The 24,508-nt window shown below is 39.5% G+C and overlaps 1 pseudogene; it reads right to left on the bottom strand.

Annotated features, from left to right (window-relative positions):
- Positions 1-21,172: 21,172 nt before the first annotated feature.
- On the bottom strand, positions 21,173-22,742 carry LOC143437243 (protein LYRIC pseudogene; annotated as a pseudogene).
- Positions 22,743-24,508: the final 1,766 nt, after the last annotated feature.

Below are 24,508 nucleotides of genomic sequence, written 5' to 3'. Positions count from 1 at the left end.
TGAGATAGGATATTTGAATAATTCTATAAATCTGTGCATTTGATGGTAGAAACTCCTGTGATCATTTAAATCAGGAAGCATGCATAGTTAGTGTAACAACAAACAATCTATTATTGAGAAGTTCTCTTTCATAATGAGATGGTCTTTCATATTTGCTAAGTGTAGGTTTTAGATTTGGCCTCAGTATTTAATAAGGTTGTTCAGTTTTTCTCAGCTGTATACAGACCCTGCCATGCTGAAGTATTCCATGGACTTTTCTTTCATCTGGGATATTGAGATGCATCTATATATGACAAAGAGAATCAGGAGTAAGAATTTATTTTCTAAGTAACATTTCACAAGATCAAACATAATTTTTGAGGACTCTTGTCCCTTCACTTGCTAAAGAGTCACACTGCATTTTGAAAGTGATCATAGTCATACATGCCAGATTAAAATTCCACATTTAGCAAAATCAACTTCTGTTGATCTTCTGTTAAGGTCTATTGAAATTTCTTGTCTAGGTCATCACTTGATCTTCTGAAGAATCTCTGTATATTCAAGCTTTTCTTTGTCTTATTTTCCCTCTTTGTGAACATTACTCCATATCCTTGCTTGGACTGAGTGTGACTTCCCATAGAAGCTCTGAGGGAATCATCCCTGTATTCTGACTCTCCTCAATGTAGACTGGACATAGGATAGAACAAAACTTAGATTATACACAGTTTGTCATAAATGTTGATCTGAAGACAAATACTTTAATCCCGTAAGTATTTCCCAAAACATTTATGATCTAAGTGCCTAAAATACTTCATTTATTTCTTCAGAAATTCCATCGGCTTTGTATGCTTTCTTTTCTTCTCATTTGGAAAATTTCCATCGTAATCTATATATAACTCTTTTATTAAAGCCATTTAGGTAATTTTAACATTTTATAAATGTTAATACCATAAGGTACAATAGGCTTAACAGAAAAATATCACAATCTTTTGTGAAAATATTTATTCAGGAGTGGGAAGTAAGCATTTTATATCTCCTCTTTCTAAGTTCTCATTGGCACCGAATTTAAAAATTATTATAGTTCATCTTATGATAACAATGAGATAAGTGGTTTTACATACAGAAAACTGACAAATTGTTCCTTATGAGACTGTAGACATCCTGCAATCAGTCACATTAAAAATACTTTATGCCGGGCGGTGGTGGCACATGCCTTTAATCCCAGCACTTGGGAGGCAGAGGCAGGCGGATTTCTGAGTTCGAGGCCAGCCTGGTCTACATAGTGAGTTCCAGGACAGTCAGGGCTACACAGAGAAACCCTGTTTCGAAAAACCAAAAAAAAAAATTTAAATTAAAAATTAAAAAAATAAAAATAAATAAAAATACTTTACTCAGTATATCTGGAGACAAATTTTCATTACGTACACAGTTATTCCCCTTCCATGTTGTACAAATTCTGGCCAGCCAGGTCATTTTTTTGATAGAGGCTTAGTAACAATTAAAAAGCCCTGCTGTGATTATTTTAATTCAACAAAGCTGGAGGTATGAAAATGGCTGTGGTTTAATTTAGAAGATAAGATAAGCCCTGTGCTGGATCTGCCTATCTTTGTATATTTATCTGTTTTTAAAGAGGTTTTACTAGACATAAATATCTTTTAAATTATTAACATCTTTATGCCTGCATAAAATTTAAAATATGTGTATATCATAATTAAAAACATAGATGTGTTAGTCTTGTATCAGTGAGGACAATGTCCAGTATTAATAACATCTTCTGGTCTAGGAGTAGTGAACTCTTTAAAACATGTTACCTATTCCAAAGAAAGATTCAGACCCATATTATAAGTTTATATTTATTGTACCTGTGTGGATAAATTGATTAAATATATTTTTGTACTTTCATATCAATTTTTAAGTTTATTTCCTTTAGGAACAAAATGAATTAGGATCAAGTTAACAAGTTTAATTTACTTGTAATTCATTTGCTATTAAGTACATCATGTGAATAACAAGCCATGTCTCATGTGTATATTCTACATGTAATTAATAAAAAGTCAAAATTTATAAGCCATGACTTTGTGTCTATTGATTGTCTGGGATTCCTGTTTCAGAATTTTCATTGTCAAGTGAAAGCTTCACATAGAAATCTTTAGTAAGCATAATTTTAGGATGGGAATAAAGTAAACCAGACATGTCTAGAGCAGAAGAATACTGAAGCACATTTTATCTCAGAGGAAAATTAACTGCAAAAATAGCTGACAGTGAGACCCAGCATAGGATAGCATAAATGTTCTTTGCTGGCAGCAGGCTGTGTGGCTCTTGGCAACTTATCCTTTGATTATCTGTGGGGTTCTGTGAATATCAAATTCTTTGTTTCCTTTGTTAGTATGCTAGTTTTGGAGGCAAATGGCTGGACAAACTTTAGGTTATTTGAGAAGCCTTTCTCTAAGTAAGAGAGAAGCTATCAGAATAAGAATAAAAGAAACCATTAAGATATGAAATGAATACCTTGTAGGCCTGATATTTCTTCTTTGTGTAATAGGGATAATATTGACTCAGTGGGGCCATCAAGAATAATGGTGGCCACCATAACCTTAACCCTGAGCCTAACCCAATCCTAACCCTCACCTCTTAATTTCCTAACCTCCTAAACCTAATTCTAAGAACACTTATCCTAATCCTAACCATGACTATCTAATCCCCTAACCCTAACTCAAACCCTGCTTGCTGTGGGGCATATTTCTTAATTACAACTTTTGAAGTGAGAAACCCTTTATTAATCTTCTTCTTTTGAGATGTTCAGATCCACTTTAATCTGGGCAACAGATTCTTTTGACAACCTACGTATATAAAGGACTTGGAATAGGGTAGTGTTTTGTTTTTTGTACTTGCCCTACTTTTTTTTTTTTTTTTTTTACAAAACAAAGGTGATTCGTTTGTTTATTCATGTTTTAAAACTGGTATTAGTAAATACTTATTTCAGCCTGGTGGTGGTGGCACACACCTTTAATCCCAGCACTTGGGAGGCAGAGTCAGGTGGATTTCTGAGTTCGAGGCCAGCCTGGTCTACAGAGTGAGTTCAAGGACAGCCAGGGATACAAAGAGAAACCCTGTCTCAAAAAACCAAAATAATAATAATAATAATAATAACAATTACTCTTTGGGGCCAGGTGTGGTGGTGCCTGAATTCCAATACTCCAATGCTTTGGAGGAGAAGACAGGAGAGCTTGAGGTCAGTGAGCTTGAGGTCAGCCTGGGCCCATAACTAGTTTTGGGGTAACCTACACTTCAGCAGTCAATGCTAACCAATAATCAATAATCAATTGTAATCAATAGCCAATAATGATAAATAATTGATGGTGCATGCCTTTAATCCCAGCACTTGGGAGGCAGAGGCAGGCAGATTTCTAAGTTCAAGGCCTGCCTAGTCTACACAGTGTGTTCCAGGTCAGCCAGGGCTACACAGAGATGGTGGCCAGCCTGAGACTACATTTCCCATAAGAACTAGTGCCAAGATGGCTGTCGGAGAACTAACTGCATATGCCTAGCAAACTCAATCCAAGATGGTGGCCGGCCTTCAAACTACATATTCCATAATGTCGTGAGGAAAAAGCAACATGGCGTCCAGCCAGAGACTACATTTCCCATGAAGGCTTGGGGCCGGCGCACACATCATGTGTTTGGAGATCCCCTTGGAGCTGATTGCCTTCACCACCAGCCCAGAGACCTCCGCTGCCACTGTTGTGGTGATCCTGGAGGAGCACAGGGGTGCCAATGGCATCAGCGGGCTTCTTCTGACATCACAAACCATGCGACGTGATCCAAATCGCCGCTGCCAAAGAATGGGGAGATGACTGGAGCTTCCAGGTACAGTGTCAGGAGGGTGGAAGCAGATGTTCCGGGCTACCAGTGACCGTGTGGAGGCCCCTGTGAATCTGAGGCTGGGGGATGACTGGAGCTGCCTCCAATTACTGGCTGGCAGACCTATGGATATGCCCCCAGACTTGTATAAAGGAGAACTGTATTATGTTGGGCCTTATTATTGAAAGACCCCCAGAAGGGGAGACCCTCACTCTAGTCTTGGAAGATCGAGGCCAGCAAACAGAAAGAGGCTTTATTTCAGGAATCAGCCAGGCTGAAGTTGAGACTCATAATGAGGGGTGTTGATATCGAGGCCAGGGGGAGAAGGGAATTTAAATGAAAAAAAACAAAAACCAGGGGTGTGAATGGGAAACCAAGAAAGAACATCATAAAAATAGTTGAAAGTTCCAGCCCATTATTCAGTCAGTCATGTGGGAAACATCTTGTACATATTTTTCTCAAGAATGTAATCTTGCTCAACCATCTACTTTGTGGTCAGCCAGTTCCCGGAACGACCCAGCTGACCTGTATTTTTAAGTTCTGCTTTCTTTGTGGTCAGCCAGTTCCTGGAACCTGGAGCTAGTGAACCCGCTGGCCTGCATTCTTGGCTCAGCTCTAGGGGGTCATAAAAACTTCCCATACCCCTTATAAATTTTCATATCTTTCAATTTTCACCTGGTCATTGTTTTCATGAGGACACAAGGGTCATCAGTATGTGTGAAACTGACCATCAGTGGACTGTGATTACTATTCTGGGATTTCACTTTAAGATCTAAAATAAAATACTTAAGTACAGACACAGTGGTACATGCCTTAAATCCTAGGAGATGAGTGTCAAGCAGATCTCTGATTCAATCATCCTGGTACAGAACAAGTTTTAGGTAAAGAAAAGCTTAGATACACACAAAGAGTTCCACATGTATTACCCAGCATTCATGAGACAGAGCCATGTGGATCTGAGTTAAAGGTTCATTTACAGAGCACGTTCAAGCACAGCAATCTTAGGCAGTGAAGTTGTTGAAAAATATAAAGCTGGTTATGATGTAATAGAAGGGGCCATGTTCTGGCCCCAGCAAGCAGAGGAACTCAGCAGCTTTGTCCATGTGGCTCTGGGAGGAAAGAATAGAAGGGCCGACTGAGACAATTGATGCTGGTTGGCTGTAGTTAAAAAATTAGTGGTGACAAAGAAGAAACCGGCATCACTGAGGTGAAATTTCTGGTGAGTTTTTTCTGAGAGGACAAAGAAGCTGTGTTCCAGAGATAGCCAAGGTTGTCCCTTATTGTGCACCTGGAGTTGATCATGTGTGAGAATCACCCAGGTGGTATTGGTTTTTAGGCATAAATAAATCTCATGCAGAGCAGCTAAGGCTTGGCACAGTGAAGGGAATGTATAAGAGGAAAACAGTGTATCTCAGTTGCAGGAGAAGAACCCAGCATATTGAAGTTGTCAGTCCCATGGGATGAGTAGAAAGAACAGCAGCAGGAGTAAAGTGGAGTCAAGCAGAACCTAGAGTGCTACAGAGGGAAGAGCTGGAGAAGTGACCCAATCTCTTGTGTGGGTTCCAGATACTAGAATAAGAGACTGTAATATTGCAGAGCGGTGGTGGCGCACGCCTTTAATCCCAGCACTTGGGAGGCAGAGGCAGGTGGATTTCTGAGTTCGAGGCCAGCCTGGTCTACAGAGTGAGTTTCAGGACAGCCAAGGCTATACAGAGGAACCCTGTCTTGAAAAAAACCAACAACAACAACAAAAAGAAACGGTAATATTGAAGTTACCTTTGAAACCCTAATATTTTGAGATTCCTGAGCTGTGGGGTACCTGCTCAGGAAAACAGTTTCAGACAGTGCAGTAACAGATAGTGAGGTAGGTCTTTGGACAAACTACCTTTTCTACTGCCATGCATGGCTTGTGCTTGAACAGGAGCATGTTTCAATAATAAGGACCTCAGGCACAAAGATTAGTTTGTAAAGCCCAATCAATTCTGTTTTAGAGACTGCATGAAGTCCACTTGAGCAAATATCTTATGACAAGCCCTCCTTGTCAACAGCCAGTCAAGGTACAACTGCAGGGTTAAGCTTCATATAGATAACTAATACACCATACAGAAAAAATGTTAGCCTACCCAGCATGGTTGTCAGATGGTTTTACCCCCTTGGTTGGTTCCTGCAGATTATGCCAGTCATGCAGCTTTAAAAATATTAAGTTGCTGACCTGTGTGTTAATGTCCCAATCTTGCTGTAACTGTAATAAATACTCAGCACCCCTAGACTTGGTCTCTCAGATTCGATCTCATGTGAGGCTGACTGATGAGAATCCTTATTACAGAGCTCATAATAAAGACCTCCATGTGTTTGCATTACAATAGGCTCCTTGTTGGTCGTTGGGGCCTCTGTGATGTGGACATAACATTTTAGTGCATTGACTGGAACCCCAAAACCCTCAGCACTCTCAACTAAAGGATTGAAAGGCCGGTTGTTAAGATGAACCATTGTTTCTAAGTCAGTGGCTTGTCTGCCAGATTTGTGTATGTGTTTTGGTTTTCAGGTTTTTCTTGAGTATCTGTGGAGGGAGATGACTAAGTTGAACATGGAACACTGCTACAGTGGATATGCTGGAGAGTCGCAGCCCTGAAGTGCTTCAAAGATGTTCCAGAGCCTGGTATAGTGGACGGTGTTTCTCTGGTCTTAATTTCTGGGAAGGTTAAAGTGGCTTGGAGCCCTGCTACAGGGCTCACACTTGCCATCCTGTCTTCATTTTCTCCTCTGTCCATGTGGAGGAATCTGCTGGGTAGGCTCTACCGCCCCCTTGTGGCTGTCTATTTTGTGTGTAGAACTTTGTTATTCTCTGACTGAGGAAATGAGAGAGATTCCACCCTAATCGATTTAGTTACCAGCCCCACACCTTGGGATAAATACTTCTTAACAACAGGACCTTGACCCATTGACTAGTCCATGAAAGAGAGCTCTTTGAGACAGCATCCATGGCAAAATCAGGCTCTGCCTACCTTGTTTTACAGGGTATAAAGACAAAGACCTCATTTCCCACCTCCTGAACTACCCTCTGCCCAGTTCATATGTGACTGTAGTTTTGAACTTGGAGCTCTCATGAGATGGAAGGTTGTTCTTTATCAATTCTAACAAATTTACCATATCTTCCTTGGGTCAGAGATCCTGTCCTTTGTGGTGATCATTTCTGGGTCTGTGAGGCAATCTGCTTTTCTGTCCACCTTCCAGCTGTTTTAGCCACATCTTTGGTAGTACTGGCCTGGGAACCCAGGGTTAAAGATGCCTCACCCCAGGTCAGCACAGCCTCTGAGCTCCCCATTCCAGTGTATCCTTCCCTGCTCTGAGCCAGGTACTCTCCCTATTTTGTCCTTGCTCAGCCAAAACTCCAAGTTCCTCATGGGGTGGCAGGAGCTTCTGTATTGATATGGTTAGCTCATTGGTTTTGAGTTTTTACAACTTCTTCATTTATTATTGTATCTGTGTCATACTTCTTTTCAGTTATCAGCATTTTAGAGCTAAATCATCTGAAGGATCCTCAATAGAGGGTGTGCCCTCATCAGAATGGCTGGTTGCTATGTCTGTGAGAGATAGTGTTGATGATTAGGAAGACTCTTCCACTGAGGGTGGCAATATCCCTAAGCAAGTGGTCCTGGGCTGGATGAGAGAGTAGGCTGAGCATGAGACAGTGAGCAAGCAAGAGAGCAAGCCAGGAGACAGTGTTTGTCCATGCTTTTTGCCTTCAGTTTCTAATCTAAGATCTCAAAATGATGAACTGATCTGATAGAACCATGTACAACAACCACTTATTACCTGAGATGATTTTGCCCAGAGGATTCAATCACAGCACTGAATAGAAAGTTAGAACAACAACAAAATGATATCAAAATGTGATTATGCTGCTGGACAGAATCTATGTTCTCTTTTGAAAGAATGTGGAGAATATCAAAAATTGAGATGGCAAAATCATAGAAAGCTGTACATGGATCTTACTCAGTTGTTCTCATAGGACATGGAAAATTAGGGCGTTGACAGTAGTGCAGCCAAAGGTAGTTGAGGTCGTGCTTGTTCAGTGGAAAATAGACTCTGAGGAAACTTTACCTGGGGGTCATTTGTGTGATATTTTGGCCAAAAATCTTCCCTACTTTGGCTTATGCCCTGAGATACTGAGTAGGGTAAAATTTAAAAATAATACGCTGATTTGTATATTTTTATTTTATTTATATATATTGCTCTCTTTTCCTGTTTATTTGTATATTCCAATATATCTCAGTTACTACCCACTTCCGATTCCATCTTCCACAGTACCTCATCCCTGACTCCTTTTTTCTCCCCAGGGAGGGTTGGGGGCCACTTGAGTATCCCCCAGTCATGGCATGTCAAGTCTCTGCAGGGTTAAGCACATCCTCTCCTCCTGAGGTCAGACACGCCAGCCAAGTATGGGCAACAGTGTGGACAGACAGGCAACACCTTAAGGGACGTCTTCCATTCCAGTTGTTGGGGAACCCACATGAAGACTGAGTAGCACATAGAGTATATATATGCTGGTGACCTCTGTCCATCCTGTGTTTACTCTTTGGTGGGTGACTCGGTCTCTGAAAGTCTCCTAACGTCCAGGTTAGTGAGCTCTGATGGTCTTCTTATGCACTTCCTGTTCCTTCGGAGGCCATCAATCATTTCCCAAGTCTTCCAAAGACTCCCTGAGCCCTCTTCAATGTTAGGCTGTGGGTCTCTGCATCTGTTTCAGTCAGGTGCTGGATGGAGACTCTCAGAGGACAATTAGGTTAAGATACTGTCTGCAAGTAAAACAAAGTATCTTCACTAATGTCAGGGACTAGTTCTTGCCTTTGGGATGGGTCTTAGGTTAGACAGGGTATATTTTGTCATTCCCTCAGTCTCTACTCCATCTTTGTGCCTGCATTTCTTATAGACAAGACTAATTTTGGGTGGAATGGCTTTTGGTTTGGTTGGTGTTCTTAACTCTGCACTGGGGGTCCTGCCTGACTGCAAGATGTAGCCTCCTCAGGGTTCATATCTCACTGCTATGAGTCTCAGCTATAATCACCCCCATAGATTCCTTGGTGCTCTCCAGTTCATTGTCTCTGGCACATCCTATAGATTCCTTCACCCTTCCATTCCTGCCAGCTGCAGATTTCAATTCAATATTCTGTTCCTTTGTTGTCTCTCACCACACCTGTTCCTGACCCTCCTTTTCCCTTCTTATCTGCTCTCCCATGGAGTTTTTTCTCTTCCATCTGCCTCCTATTACTGTTTTATTCCTACTTCTGAGTGAGAGTCAACCGTGCTCATTTGGGCCTTCCTTCTTGTTAAGTTTCTTTGAATCTATGGAGTATAGTGTGCTTTTCCTGTATTTTATGATTATTATTCACTTGTGAGTGAGTACATACATGCATGTGCTTTTAGGTCTGGGTTACCTCACTCAGGATGATAGTTTCTAGCTGTATTCATTTGCCTGCAAAATTCATGATGTCCTTGTATTTAGTAGCTAAATAATGTTTCATTTTATAAATTAAGTACATTTTATATCCATATTTTGGTTGAGGGACATCTGGATTCTCTCAGGTTCAAGCTGTTATTAATAAGATGGCTATGAACCTACTGGAATCCCTACTCTAGGTCCCCTGCCTTCAGAGAGTCTCTCCCTCCAATCTCTTCTGTTTCTCCTTTGAAAAGGTGTGGGCCCCTGGGTATCTCCACACCATGGTGCATTGAGTCTCTGCTGGGTTAAGTGCATCTTTTCCATTAAAGCCAGACATGGCAGCACAGGGAGCAGATTCCAAAGATAGGTAGCAGCTTTAGAGACAGCATCTGCTACAGTTATTGGGGGACCATCATGAAGATTGACCTACACATATGCTACATATGTTCTAGGGGCCTTAGTCTAGACTGTGTGATATTCCATTTGTGGATCCATCTCTGAGTGTTCCCAAGGGTCCAGGTTAGTTGAGACTGTTGGTCTTCCTGTGGAGAAGTTCCTATCCTCTTCAGGCCCATCAATCCTTCCCCCAACTCTTCCATAACAGTCCCCAAGGACCATTCAATGTTTGGCTTTGGTTCTTTGCATCTGTTTCAAGTCAGCTGCTGCGTAGAGCCTCTAAATGGACAATTATGCAAGGCTCCTGTGTGGGAGCATAACAGAGTATCCCTAATAATGTCATGGATTGGTGCTTATCCATAAGGTGGATCTCCAGTTGGGCAAGTTTTCATTGGCCATTCCCTCAGTCTCTGCTCCAGCTTTACCCCTGTATTTCTTTTTAGACAGGACAGATTTTGTTTTGTGTGTCTACTGTGTTGTGGTTGAAACTGATTCTTCAGCTTTCTTCTCATGTTCCCATACATTCCTCATTTAGTCTCAGACCCTGAATCACATAAGATACAGTATAAACATTTCCTATTCAATGCTAAGCTATTTTGCAAGCCTGGTGGTTTTATATTTTTAACTTTATATCTTTTGTTTATTGTTTTCAAGACAAAATTTATCTGTGAAGACTTTTTGTGCTGATAGTAGATATAGAAACCACAGAAGCCACCTGACATGTTTTTGTAAAATAAGCACATGCTTCTGTGTACCTCTTCATCCACATCTTTCATTTTAAAATTTGGCAAAATATATTATATTATATTATATTATATTTCCATGAATGGCATATGTTCATGATATCAATACTGCCTGAGGCTTTGCACTCATTGGATTCCAGGTGTATGTCGTTCCACCTTACCCTTGTGGTTGTTCTGAAATTTTTGAATAAATGAGAGTATTGTGCCTGTGTGGATGGATATGAATATCATGTGTGCCTCATCTTTACTGTTGTCAGAAGATGGCCTCAGTCCTCTTGACCTTGAAGAAATGGGTAGTTGTTGGTCCTCATGTAAATACTAGAAATTGACTACCATTATGTGGAAGACCAGCAAGAGCTTTCTAATTCTGAACTATCTTTTATGCTCTATGTTCCTAATTTCTGATCAGCATAAACAGATGATGGTGGCCTTGAACTCAGAAATCCGCCTGCCTCTGCCTCTGCCTCCCAAGTGCTGGGATTAAAGGCGTGCGCCACCACCGCCCGGCTTACTAATATTTTCATCTGTCCATTTTCAACTGTTTAAACATGCATCCCCTTCTAGTAAACTTTAATTAATGTTGCTGCTTAAACTGGTTCACATCATGTTTTTGCAAGATAAGTACAGAACTGCAGTGAAGGTATAATTCTTTGTATGAACTTCAGTAAAGAACTGAGTTCTCTCATATTTTCCCTTGGTTGACTTTTGCTGGGGAGTGGGGGTCTTAATATGTAACTTTTGCTGTCCTGCAACACATCAAATAGACCACGCCAGGATCCAGCTCAATGACATACACCTGCCTGTACCTCTGTAATTGTTTTGTTTTTCTTTTTTGTTGTTTTTTTGTAGTTGTTGTTTTTTTGTTTTTCAAGACAGGGTTTCTTTATGTAGCCCTGGCTGTCCTGGAACTTACTCTGTAGACCAGGCTGGCCTCGAACTCAGAAATCCGCCTGCCTCTGCCTCCCAAGTGCTTGGATTAAAGGCATGCACCACCACCGCCTGATACCTCTGTGATTAAAGACATGAGCAAATACACACAGCTTGCCCATCAATTTTATAGTTAATAATTGTTCATACAGCTTTTCAGATGTTTGCTCAGTACAGTTGATCTGTTTCCCCCTGCGTACCCCTCTCAGTTGTAAGGCTATCTTCTATTTAAAGGGTTCAGAAGAAATACAGGTGAAAAATAATTCAATTTTTTTCTAAAATGAGAAAATAATTAGATTATAACTTCTGTTTCAGGAGATAAATGGAGGAAGCACCAGAATTACATTATTACATTGTCTAGAAAGTATCCATTTATTTACATTGATGTCATGATCATGCTTTCTGTTGTACACATGTGTGTGATATTTTAGGATGCAGTGACTTACAATGATGTGCATGTGAATTTCACTGCAGAAGAGTGGAATTTGCTGGATGCTTCCCAGAAGAATCTCTACAAAGATGTGATGCTTGAGACCTACCAAAACCTCACTGCTATAGGTAATACTGTGAATTTTGTTTTGCTTTTCAAAATAATGGAACAAGTGATTCTTGTTAATTGATAATCCTCTGTTATTTCAATTGAGAACAAGGAAGATTAACCTGAATAAATCAGGTTCAGTGCTGTCAAAATTCACAGTAACTTGAACTTTACCTAATTTCCAATACTGTATCATTCATTTTCTGGTACTGTTTTGTAGGTTACAGTTGCGAAGATCATCACATTGAAGAACAACGTCAAAGTTCTAGAAGGCATGAAAGATAGTTTTCATGTGCAAGCTGATACAAATATGCATGTGAGGAAATTTTAATGTGTTCTGAAATCTCTAAAGAAAAGCAAGTGTGTAAAAAAAAAATCAGTCCTTTAAGTATAGCTATGATTATAATATTGAGGGTTAGGGTTAGGGTCCCTCAGAGTCAGATATCTGATTTATGTTTGCATTCCTCCATGGAAGAAGACATGGAAATAATGCCTTAAGAGATACCTTTAATTGATTTGTAGCTCCATTAGAGATTTGCTGTGGGAACTACCAATCTAAATAGTCTCATAATATTTAGATGATACACATTGAATAGTGATAAATATATATCCAAAGCCATCCAATAAGCAAATAGTCCATAGTAAATTTGGTGATATTCATATTTTGCAGTGACATTTCTAGGTTTATTGAGTGGTCAGTTAGTGAGAGTGAAGAAAGTCATGGAGAAACCTTATTCTATATACAACAGGTCTACGAAGAACAAACTGTCAAATGGTGTGAATTCAATATGGAAACCTTTCACTCGTTCTTCTATTAATGCGTATATCAATTGTCAGAATAGATAAAACCTTGTGAGCATAGGGATATTGAAAGAAGCAACATACCTCTTTCTACACCAAAAAAATGAGAAGATATGTAGTATTCTGCCTTTGGTAGAATTTCTGAATACAATAGACATTTGCAATAAATTCATTATCTGACATTAGGGGGACATCCCCAATGTTACACTGCAAAAAATCTCTATGGGTACTAGACGTTTGGAAATTCTTCTGTTTGTCCTAGCTTACAGTGCTGCTGTGGTATGATTCACACTACAGGAAAAACTTAAGAATGCAATCAGTATGTTAATAGGCTGATATCTTCAGACATGTGAAATACATCAAATAGAAATATAGAAACCGTGAACAGCAAAGTGATAAAACCTTAAGATATGAGTGTTCTCTATTATTAGACCAACTGCAAAATTTATTCATATTGGTAAAATGATTGATCAAGTAATGAATGTGGTAAAGCTTTCACATGTGCCCATTATTGTTGCAGGCATGAAAGAAGTCATACTGAAGAGAAACCTTATGAATGTAATCAATGTGGTAAAGCCTTTTCATGTCACAGTAATCTCCAAAAACATAAAAGAACACATACTGGAGAGAAACCACATAAATGTAATCAATGTGGTAAAGCCTTTTCATGTCATAGTGGTCTCCAAAGACATAAAAGAACACATACTGAAGAGAAGCCTTATGAATGTAATCAATGTGGTAAAGCCTTTGCAAGGCCCAGTCATCTCCAAAGACATAAAAGAACACATACTGGAGAGAAACCTTATGAATGTAATCAATGTGGTAAAGGCTTTTCAGATCACAGTGGTCTCCAATATCATAAAAGAACACATACTGGAGAGAAACCTTATGAATGTAATCAATGTGGTAAAGCCTTTTCATGTCACAGTGGTCTCCAATATCATAAAAGAACACATACTGGAGAGAAAACTTATGAATGTAATCAATGTGGTAAAGCCTTTTCATGTCACAGTGGTCTCCAAAGACATAAAAGAACACATGCCGGAGAGACCTTATGAATGTAATCAATGTGGTAAAGTCTTTGCAAGGCCCAGTCATCTCCAAAGACATAAAAGAACACATACTGGAGAGAAACCTTATGAATGTAATCAATGTGGTAAAGTCTTTTCATGTCACAGTCATCTCCGATCTCATAAAAGAACACATACTGGAGAGAAACCTTATGAATGTAATCAATGTGGTAAAGCCTTTTCATGTCACAGTGGTCTCCGATATCATAAAAGAACACATGCCGGAGAGAGACCTTATGAATGTAATCAATGTGGTAAAGCCTTTTCAGATCACAGTGGTCTCCAAAGACATAAAAGAACACATACTGGAGAGAAACCTTATGAATGCAATCAAGTCTTTTCATGGCACAGTCATCTCCAATATCATAAAAGAACACATACCGGAGAGAGACCTTATGAATGTAATCAGTGTGGTAAAGCCTTTTCAGATCATAGTGGTCTCCAAAAACATAAAAGAACACATACTGGAGAGAAACCTTATGAATGTAATCAATGTGGTAAAGCCTTTTCATATCACAGTAGTCTCCAAAAACATAAAAGAACACATACTGGAGAGAAACCTTAGTTATATAATCAATGTGGGAAAACTGACAATTCACTTTTATCTGTGACTACATAATAGAACACATTCAAGCAAGTGATTCAGTGTCATCAAGGTGCTAAGCCCTTGCATGTCACAGGCATCCCTGGATACCTAAAAGAATACAGAATGTAGAGAAACTGCATGAATGCCATGAATGAGGTAAAGTCTTTGCATTGCAATGTACTCTCCAAATACTTCAAGTAACACATCCTTTAGAGAAACCTTATGAATGTAACAAACCTGGAGAAGCCTGTGCCTATCACTGTAGTCTACAAGGACAGAAAAGACCACAAATTGGACAGAAATCTTGTGAATGTCCTCAAGTTGGAAAATCCTTTACATGCCACACTATTCTCTCAATACAAAAATCAACACATACTAGAGAGAAACCTTCTGAAAGTAATCAGTGTGGCAAAGCATCTGCATGTCCTAATCATACTTAAATGCATGAAAGAATTCATAGTAGAAATAAACTGTGGTGATTTGAATATATTTGGCCCTAAGAAGTGATAATATTAGTATGTTTGGCCTAGTTAGATATTACTGTTTTGAAGGAAGTGAACTCCTAGAGTGGGGGTCTTTGGAGCTCCAGCCAGTGCAAAATAGAGTCTCCTACTATTTTGCTGGAAGACAGTCTCTTCCTGGATGCCTTTTCATGAAAATGCAGAACTCTCAGCTCCTTCTCCAGAATCATGTCTGCCTGCATGCTGACATTCTTCCTGCTATGTTGGTCATGAACTAAACATTTGAAAGTGTAATACAGACTGAATTAACTATTTGCCTTTAAAACAGTTGCCTTGGTCACAGTGTCTCTTCCTAGCAATGGAAATTCTGTCTAAGACAGAAGTTGGTACCCCAGGCTTAAGTACTCTTATTGGTAGGCCTGACCATGCTTTTGTTGGAAGCAATGTGGATTTTTAGACTTTTGATTTGTACATGCATTAAGTGGAACTTCATGGGCCATGCTAATAGAACACATATATACCAAGGGTGGTTTGAATTTTGTATATAATTTTCATAATGTTTTGCTAAAGAATGTTCCTGTGTTTTGCTCTCATCTGAAGGTAAAGAGGTTTATTTTGTTAATTGCATTGACAAAGGAAGTCTCAGGAAAGCCAAGCATAGCCTTTGGCCTGTGATTACTCTCATGGTGATTGTTTAGCTCATGCTTAGTAAACTTAGAAAGGAAAAATATAAAATGTTAGGCTCAAAGAGAAAATGTCACCAGGAAGTTGAATGAAGCTAAATCCTGTGATGAAAGATACAAAATGGTATTAAAGAAATGGTGATATGGGAAGATTCCATCCTCCTAAACATATGGTTGTGAAGTTGTATGAAAGAGAACTATATAATATTAGACATTTTTATTAACTAATTATTGTTTTTATGTGGACATAAGGAGATACAAGTATGTGTCAAATTTACAATGGACAGATTGTTATTACTATACTGGGTTTTCAATTGAAAATGAAAAAGGATATACTTAGGTACAGGTATGGTGGTTTGTACCTTAAATCCCAGGAAATGACAGTCAATCAGATTTCTGGTTAAAGTCATCCTGGTATAGAACAAATTTTAGGTAATGAAAAGCTTAGGTACAGGCCAAGTGTTATACACTTTTTATCCCAGCATTCAAGAGACAGAGTCATGCAGACCTCTGAGTTCAAGGTTAATCTACTGAGTAAGACCCAGGACAGTCAAGCTTAGGCAGTGAAGTTGTTGAAAAATAAAAAGCTGGTGATGAAGTAATAGAAGGGGCCATGTTCCAGCCCCAGCAAGCAGAGGAACTCAGCTGGTTTGTCCATGTGGCTCTGGTTTTAGAGGAAAGGATAGACAGGGTGACCGAGACAATTGATGCTGGTTGGTTGTAGTTAGAAAATTAGTGGTGACAAAGAAGAAACCAGCATCACGGAGGTGAAATATTGTGGTGAGTGTTTTTTGAGAGAACAAAGAAGCTGTGTTCCAGAGACCGCCAAGTTTGTACCTTGTTGTGCACCTGGTGTTGATCATGTGTGAGAATCACGCAGGCGGTATTTGTTTCAGAGGCATAAATGAATCTGCCATGCAGAGCAGCTAAGGCTTGGCCCTGTGAAGGGAGTGCATGAGAGGAACACAGTGAATCTTAGTTACAGCAGGAGAACCCAGCATATTGAAGATGTCAGTCCCATGGGATGAGCAGAAAGAACAGCAGCAGCAGTAAAGTGGAGTCAGGCAGAAGCTAGAGTGGAATAGATGGAAGAGCTGGAGAGAGACCCAATCTCTTTTGAGAAACACAGATGATCATGTGTGGATCACAGATACTGGAACAAGAAGCTGTAATATTGAAATTACCTTTGAAACCCTAATACTTTGAGAGTCCAGAGCTGTGGGGTACCTGCTCTGGAAAACTGTTTCAGGGAATAATACTAGCCAAAGAGAAAGTATTTTGCTGCAGTGAGCAAAGCAGGAAGGAGTTGGAGATTTGAAGAACGCTTGACATCAGACATGGAGATGCAGAGTTTGGAGATTGCCTTGCTGGCTTTTGGTCTTCTTTTAGCCCAGTATTTCCTCACAATGGCATTTAGAAATGGTGACGTATAGCCTGTGAATTTGGATGGATATTATATGCTATTTGTTTTTGAACATATAGGGCATTACATTTATATGATTGGATAAAACTCAAAAGAGACTTTGAACTTGAGACTCTTAACATTTTGAGAATGCTATAGAAGATGAGCATTTCTTAAAATTTGAACCTCATGCATTGTGAATTATGCTATTTTTAAATATGGTCCCCCTCCATTCACGTGTTTAAACAAGCATAAATAGGCCAGCCTGTGATATGTGGTAGTATAAATATGCTTGGCTCGGGGAGTGGCAGTATTATGAGATGTGGCCTTGTTGGAGGAAGTGCAACAGTATAGGGGTGGGCTTTGATGTTCTACCCAGTGCTGAATGGACCTTCCTGCTAGCTACCTGTAAGACAGTTTCTTCCTGGCTTCTATTGGATCAAGAAGCAGAACCATTGGCTCCTTCACCAGCATGCCTGCCATGCTTCCTGCTATGATGAAAATAGATTAAATCTCTGAAACTGTAAGCCAGCTGCAATTAAATATTTATTTTTTATAAGACTTTCTTTATTTATGAGGTCTCTTCATAGCAATGGAAACGCTAAGACAGACACCCTGTGAGTGCACTTAATATGGTCAAGCCTTTGCACAATTCTGTAGTCTTCATTATCAAAAAATAATAATGTACTAGAGAGAAACCTTCTAAATATATTTAGTATATTGAAGCCTCTGCACATAATGATGACGTCTTCATCATTATGATCCTGTACATACTGGAAAGAAACTCTATGAATGTTAGCAATCTGGTAGAGCCATTACGTTATGGGGTCCACTAATAGCCAACACCATTCAAACACCAGGACAGTGTAAGAATGGTAAGAATTTTTGTAGCCAATTTAGCACAGATTATTCAAGACCACAAAAATATACTCAGAAGCTTAGGTGCATCACCCCACCACACCCCCACCCTGAGCCTGAACATAATATAGATTCCCAACTTGAAAACCACACATACCAGTGTCAAGTTACAGCTACATTTTTTTTTACCAATCAGTATTTCCTTCAGTTTTTACCCTAGGTCAAATGACACAGAATGTAGGTTCTATGTTCTAGCCTATTGCACCCATTTTTTGTGGTTAGAAACAAGCATTTTATTGTGAAGAATAAAACACGAATAACATAAATTATGATTAGGAGCAGTCATTGTGTTTTGGGGGAACAAACATATATAATGAAAGCTGGCCAGAGATAAATACTCTGGTCCCTTATAACCTGGGACTTCAACTAAGTTTCAATTTATGATTAAATGCAGGTTGATAACAAAAGGCAGTCTTTAGAACAAGTTTCTTTTTGCTTCTTCCTACATTTAGATATCACAGTCATCTTCTAATATATAACAGAACACATATTGGAGAGAAATCTTATAACTGAAATCAATGTAATAAAAACTTTTCACAACAAATGTATTCATGAACAAAAAAGAATACATTCTGGATAGAAACACTATGAATAAGCAATGTGGCATTTGCATGTGGCAGTCATCCTAGAAACCATGAGAAAAAGTCATAATGCAGAGAAACACCATAAACGTAGTCAATGTATTAAAGTCTTGTACTTTCTGATATCTTTAGAGATGACTAAACAATTTAGTAAGTAATCAATCTATTAAAGACTTTTTATATTGCAGTAGTCTTTGAGCACCTTCAATAATATCAAAAGTAATCTGTGACTTAAAATAATTTGTATGATCTTACCCAACACATTGACATTGAGTTACTTGAGGTTATTTATTATGTAGAAAAAAATTGACAAACATCAAACATCATTTCAAACTTTATGATGTCTCTCTATTTTGTTTACACTGGTAAACTCATTTGTACATACAAAGGCCACTGGTTTTTCTTTTTCTTTTTTAGTTAATCGTGTATCCAACAACTTTACAGAAAGTGTTTACCAGCTCTGGGAATTGCCTTTGGGAAGTTTTAGTTCACTTGTGCTTACTATCATATCATCTGCAAATAAAGATAATTTTATTTCCTCCTTTCTAATTTACATGAGGTTCTCTCTTTCAGTTTTTTCTCTAGCTAAACTTTTAAATCGTATAATGAATAGACATGGAGAGAATAGACCCCCTTTTCTTGTTTATGATTTAGTAAAATTAATTAGAATTTCTCTCTATTTAATGTTGGTTATTGGCTTGCTGTAAAGTGACATTATTATGTTTAGGTATGTCCCTTATATCCTTAATTGCTCCATGAACTTTATCACACATTGAAGTTAAATATTGTCAAAGAATTTTTCATCATCTAAGAGATTACATCTTTTCTTCATACACTTTAATTAAATTATGTGGAGCCATTTCTGCACATCTTGAATGAAGCCCACCTTATTGATCATGGTGAATGATCTTTTGATGTGTTTTTTATTTTATTAGTCCCTCTCTTTAGACACACCAGAAGAGGGCATCGAATTCCATTACAGATGTCTTTACTTAAAATGTGGTTGCTGGGAAGTGAATTCAGCATCCCTGGAAGAGCAGTCAGTGGTATTATCTACTAAGCCATCTCTCTACCCTGTGTGGGGTTTTTTTGTTTGTTTCTTTGTTTTGTTTTGTTTTGTTTTGTTTTGTTAATTCTGAGTACTGAACCCAGGACCTTTCATACGCAGGCAAATTGTTACACCACCAAGCCCAAGACTTGAATTTCGCCTTAAATACAGAATCTTGCTTCATTCCAGTGCTCTCCTCAAACCCTCAACTCTCTAACCTTGGCTTCCTGAGTACTATAAATGAAGGCATGCACAGGAAATTCTGGCCACATTTGTCTGTCTGCTGAGACAAGTTCTCACTAAGTAGTTTTGTGGTACCAACTACCTTTGTAGACAACTAGGCTGGTCTCAAACTCACATCTGCCTATCTCTGCATCTCACAGGGAGTGCCACTTCATCCTGGCTAATTATTCTTGAAAAGTTCTTAGGTTAACTCTGATATCATTCAGACTAAAAGTAGTAATTGGAGTATTAGTGGGCTGCCTGTGGTTTGTTGTCTTTGGGAGTGTTGGGAGCTTTCTTTATGGATTTCCTCAAAGTAGAGAAGGACTTGGCTTCTGGCTTTCTGAGTTTCTGTACATATTTTTTGTTTGTTTGTTCATTTGTTTGTTTCTTCCCTGAGGCCTCAGGATTTGAGGCTCCAGATGATAAATGACTTTTTATTTGCACCTGTGATTCTTTCAATACAAATCAGTACAACAAATACATAAGATATGGCAAATTATGCATTTGATCAAAGTACTTTGATTTAAGCCTAAAACAGATCCAGATGGTCTCAGTTCATGCCCAAGACCCAAGGATTTGCCTATTGGTCTCTAGAGAGCTTCTCTCTAAACAGAATCCATTATTCCTCAGCTGCAGATGAGAAAAAGCACAATCTATTGTAAACGGAGAACTTCTGTAAAAACAAGATAATATTCTTAAATTAAGATCATTCTCCAGGAGGCTGGAGGTGGGGGTGGGGGAAACACCCTCACAGAAGCAGGGGAAGGGGGATGGGACAGGGGGTTGGTGGAGAACCAAGAAAGAGGATAACATTTGGAATGTAAATAAAGAAAATATCCCAAAGAAAGAAAGAAAGAGAGAAAGAAAGAAAGAAAGAAAGAAAGAAAGAAAAGATCATTCTCATTCAATTGAAAAGACTCCCCAAAGTGTCTTCCAGTATAGCATAAATTTTGTTGGAATCTTAATTTCATAAATTAAATTTCCTTTGATTCCAGTTTATGGTGTTTGTGTTTAGTTTTGTTTTTAAAATTGATTTAAATTTATATAAAACTGTGTACATGTTTACAAATGATTGCATAAACAGCATAATCCTCAAGACAGTGTTGTTCCAATCAGAAAAAAAGAAATCACATTTTTCACCTGGCCTTTTCCTTCTTTTTATTTGTTTTGGCAATTTTCAGTTAATATTAAACTTTGCAATGGAGGCACACTGATTTGCTTAGCACTTGACATGGGCATATATATGTCTGTTCCTTGTAACATCTGTGACACGTGGGATGAGCTCAAGTATCTTTGGGAGTCTCTTTAGATAAGGTAACAAATGTCCTGGCAGAGTTAGCAGGTGGAAGAGTCTTGATAGGCTGGGTGTTTTGGACAAGTACTTCTGCTGGATCATTAGTGCTCATGGTCTTTAGGGAGCAAGCTTTCTCTTGCTTTAGAGGAATTCACTAGAAGCTCTTCTCTAATGTCCTTTTCTGGTTCTTTTGTATCCTGTGTGAGAGAGTTACCTTTACCTTGCTTCTTCTTTTATTCTTTGTGTTTTCTTTTCAGATGGTCCAGTTGGTAGAACTCCCTCTCCTTTTTCTTTATCATCATGTGAAAAGTTTTGATCATTAGAAATTGGTTCCCAGGACTTCAGAAGTGAAGATCTTTCTTCATCTACACAGTTCCCCCACTTCTCGACTGGTGCATTTCAGTCTAAGTTGGGATCAGACAAACTATTTAACCCAGACCATTCATCATCGATATAGGGTTGATGACGGCTGCCATCCCACTGATAATCAGAAGTGGTAGTCTGGAAAACTGGCTCAGCAGAGAACGCAATGCCAGAAAATATTGAGTGATCACTCCAGTTCCTTCCCCGACTTTTATCATCTGAATTACCATCACTGAGGTCTTGAGTCCAAGCACATGGCTCTGCTTGCCCCTTGTCTGCAGAGGCAGGTGGGACAGAGTTCCACTTCCCCTCACCTGCTCTCAGTGGTGAGGTGAGTTTTTCAGACTTTTTACTCCTGCCTCCTCCATTAAAATTTTCATTCCACTCTGAAGAATCCCGAATTTTGGAATCTTTTTGTCCAGACTTACAGTTGTTAATTTGAGCATTTAGATAATAATTGCCTTTATTCGTCTTGGAATAAACAGGAAATGGTGCTGTAAGTTGCTCAGTGGTAACTGATGCCATTCTCTATCCCAGATGGTACCATTTCTTCTAGGCTATTCCACACAGTTACCTAGCAAAACTGAGGTAGGCCTAACTCACTATAAAAGGGGCTGCTTTCCACCTCCTTTATATCTCTCAAAGATAAGCTCTTAATCTCTTCTCTCTCTGTCTCTTCTCTCTCCCATCCACACCCCCCACGTGTGCATGGCCAGCCTCTACTTTTCCCTCTCCCTCTTTCTCTCCTTCTCCCTCTTCTGTTTCTGTCTCTACTACCTCCTCAACTCTTCTCCCTATCCTCTACATGAACTGTATACTATACCCTTTGTGTGGCTGGTACCTCAGGGGGAAGGAATGCCTCTTCATGGTCCCACAGAGGCACTCCCTTCCCCTGTACCACACTGCCCCACTACCAAATATATCCTTGTTCTCCCTTTCTTTTTTTTTTTTTTTAGAAAATATAACACCAGGGCCAGTTGAATCCAATAAGCCAGAATCAATCAGCAGTTTGTCGCCTTTACAGTTTCTCTCTGTGACTAATTTTAGTTTTCCAGGCTCCTTCATCAACTTCCTTTTCATCATGGTACGAAGTGTTCTGACTTGCTTTAGCATCTGACTTTGTTCTTCTCTTTTTAATTTGACTTTTCATCTTCACCTTTTGCTGTTATACTTAAGGGAGTTATAACAACTTCATCCTCCTGTAGTTCATCAGTCTGTCCATCTGGTCTGGGCTTTTCAGGAAGCCTCTTCTGGTTCCTCTTTTGCTCCTGGCTTCTGAGATTCTTCAGTGGAACAGGATCATTGTGGACCGAGGCAAAGTGGCTCCTTCCTCCTGCTTGCGGGCTACCTCCTCTGGCTTACAAGGCAGGCTCCTTTGCTTCAGGCCTGTGCAGGTGCAAGCCGCAGGGAGAAGCTCTAACATAGAAGTAAGAGCAGCACAAGCCCACAGGTGCCCAGCAGCATCAACCACCCCATGGAACCCCTTTGACTCCAGCCTCAGGTCAAGGCCCACCTTTGTGCGCACCCTCAGAAAAACGAGGTTGTCTGAGGGCAACTCTCAGTCAAACAGAGCTCTTCTCAGCCTGGGCCAACTGATCCTGCTAGCTTGTTGCATCCATCTTCTCTCTCGTCAGAGACTCCAGCAGCTGGAGGGGTCGTAGAAACTGAAGAGGGCTGCAGCACCTTAGGCCTAGTACATCCTGATACTTCCTAACTCAGGAATTTGAAGGGCTGAGTGCTTTCAGCAAGCCTCAAACTGCTGCCAACAGGAGAACAGGGTGGCAGGACTGAGTGAGTTCAGAGATGCTGCTAGGCATCATAGCGCCAGCGCTAGGCCATGCTGTTGTTCTCTGGCAGTGCATTTTGTGGTTCAGGATGTGAGCCAAGCTGGGTGCAGAGGCTCCCGAAGCTACATCTGATATAAATTGTTTCTTTATTCATGCCTATGCACACCTAGATTCAACTACAGTAAAGTTCACAGCAGCCCCATTCATCATTGCCCACACTAAGAGGATCTGCCCGTGAATTATGAATATAAATTGTTATAAACACATACAGTGGAGTGCTCTACAGCAGGAAAGTCAACAGAGTGACACACACAACGGGGATGAGTCATCTGGAAAACTAGACTTGAAGAATGCAATGCACCCATACTCATGACCTCTCTCTTCTCTCATGCCCCATAATATTTGAAAGTTTTTTAATGGAAATGTGGACCTGACAATTCCAAGGTATCTTTGTGGAGAAGGTTTTTATTTATTGTAGATGTGAGGGAGATAAGAGGCAGAGGCAACTAGAAGTGTAAGGGTCAGGGAAAAAGAGTAGTATGCTACATTGGATAGTAGACTGAACCTTGCTATGAGGAGAGAGAGAGGCAGTGTGAGCAAAAGGAAAAACGAGAGAAGGCCAAGGAAACCAAGAAAACAAAGTGCCAAGAGGAGGAAGATCAAAAGAAGCACCAAGAGCCCAAGAATACATGGTCAAACTGTCTGGGCGTATTGGAAAGAGAAGCCAAGGGAAGGAAAGAGAGCTCAGGGCTAGAAAGGTTTAGGGGGCAGAGAGGTGCTGAGAGGTGCCAGGACTCTGTAAGAGGTACTTGCAATGCTGTGATAATTTGGCAGCCAACATCCCCTTTGATATGTTAATAAGCACCTAGTTAACCATTTTGGAGTGTCTTCAGAAACAAGACAAAAACTAAACAAAACAAAATTGAGATTTTTTAAACTGTGTAGGATGATGCAGGATAGGAAATCTCTCTCCAGGGGCAAAGCCATGCAACATGCTTATATATTAGTAGCAATGAAGCCCTGTTCCTTCTGTACATCTCTCTGCCATAAGCTCTGTGCTCCAAGGACTGACAGAAAAGTTACTACCTTGCTTTCATTTTTTTCCCAGATGCTATGATGGCGTTTATTTGACCCATATATGAACTGGTACATTGACATTAATTTGGAAAGTGTGACAAAATAAGCCATATAAAAATTAAATGCAAACAGTAAAAAGAACATCTGAAAGAAAAATAAAAAAATAGTATATCAGAACATTATAATACAGAAAATTGTTAGTAGACGATTATGTTATAGTGTTAGTTTACTATGCTAAGCATTTTACCTGCATTATTTAAATCTTACCTGTATTTTCTAAGTGTTGTGACAAAATGCCTGAGTCAAAAGCAACTTTTTATTCTTT

The sequence above is a fragment of the Arvicanthis niloticus genome, chromosome Y (assembly GCF_011762505.2).
Source record: "Arvicanthis niloticus isolate mArvNil1 chromosome Y, mArvNil1.pat.X, whole genome shotgun sequence".
Classification (NCBI taxonomy): domain Eukaryota; kingdom Metazoa; phylum Chordata; class Mammalia; order Rodentia; family Muridae; genus Arvicanthis; species Arvicanthis niloticus.
Note: the sequence above shows the minus strand (reverse complement) of the source record. Positions and strands in the feature narration are given on the sequence as shown.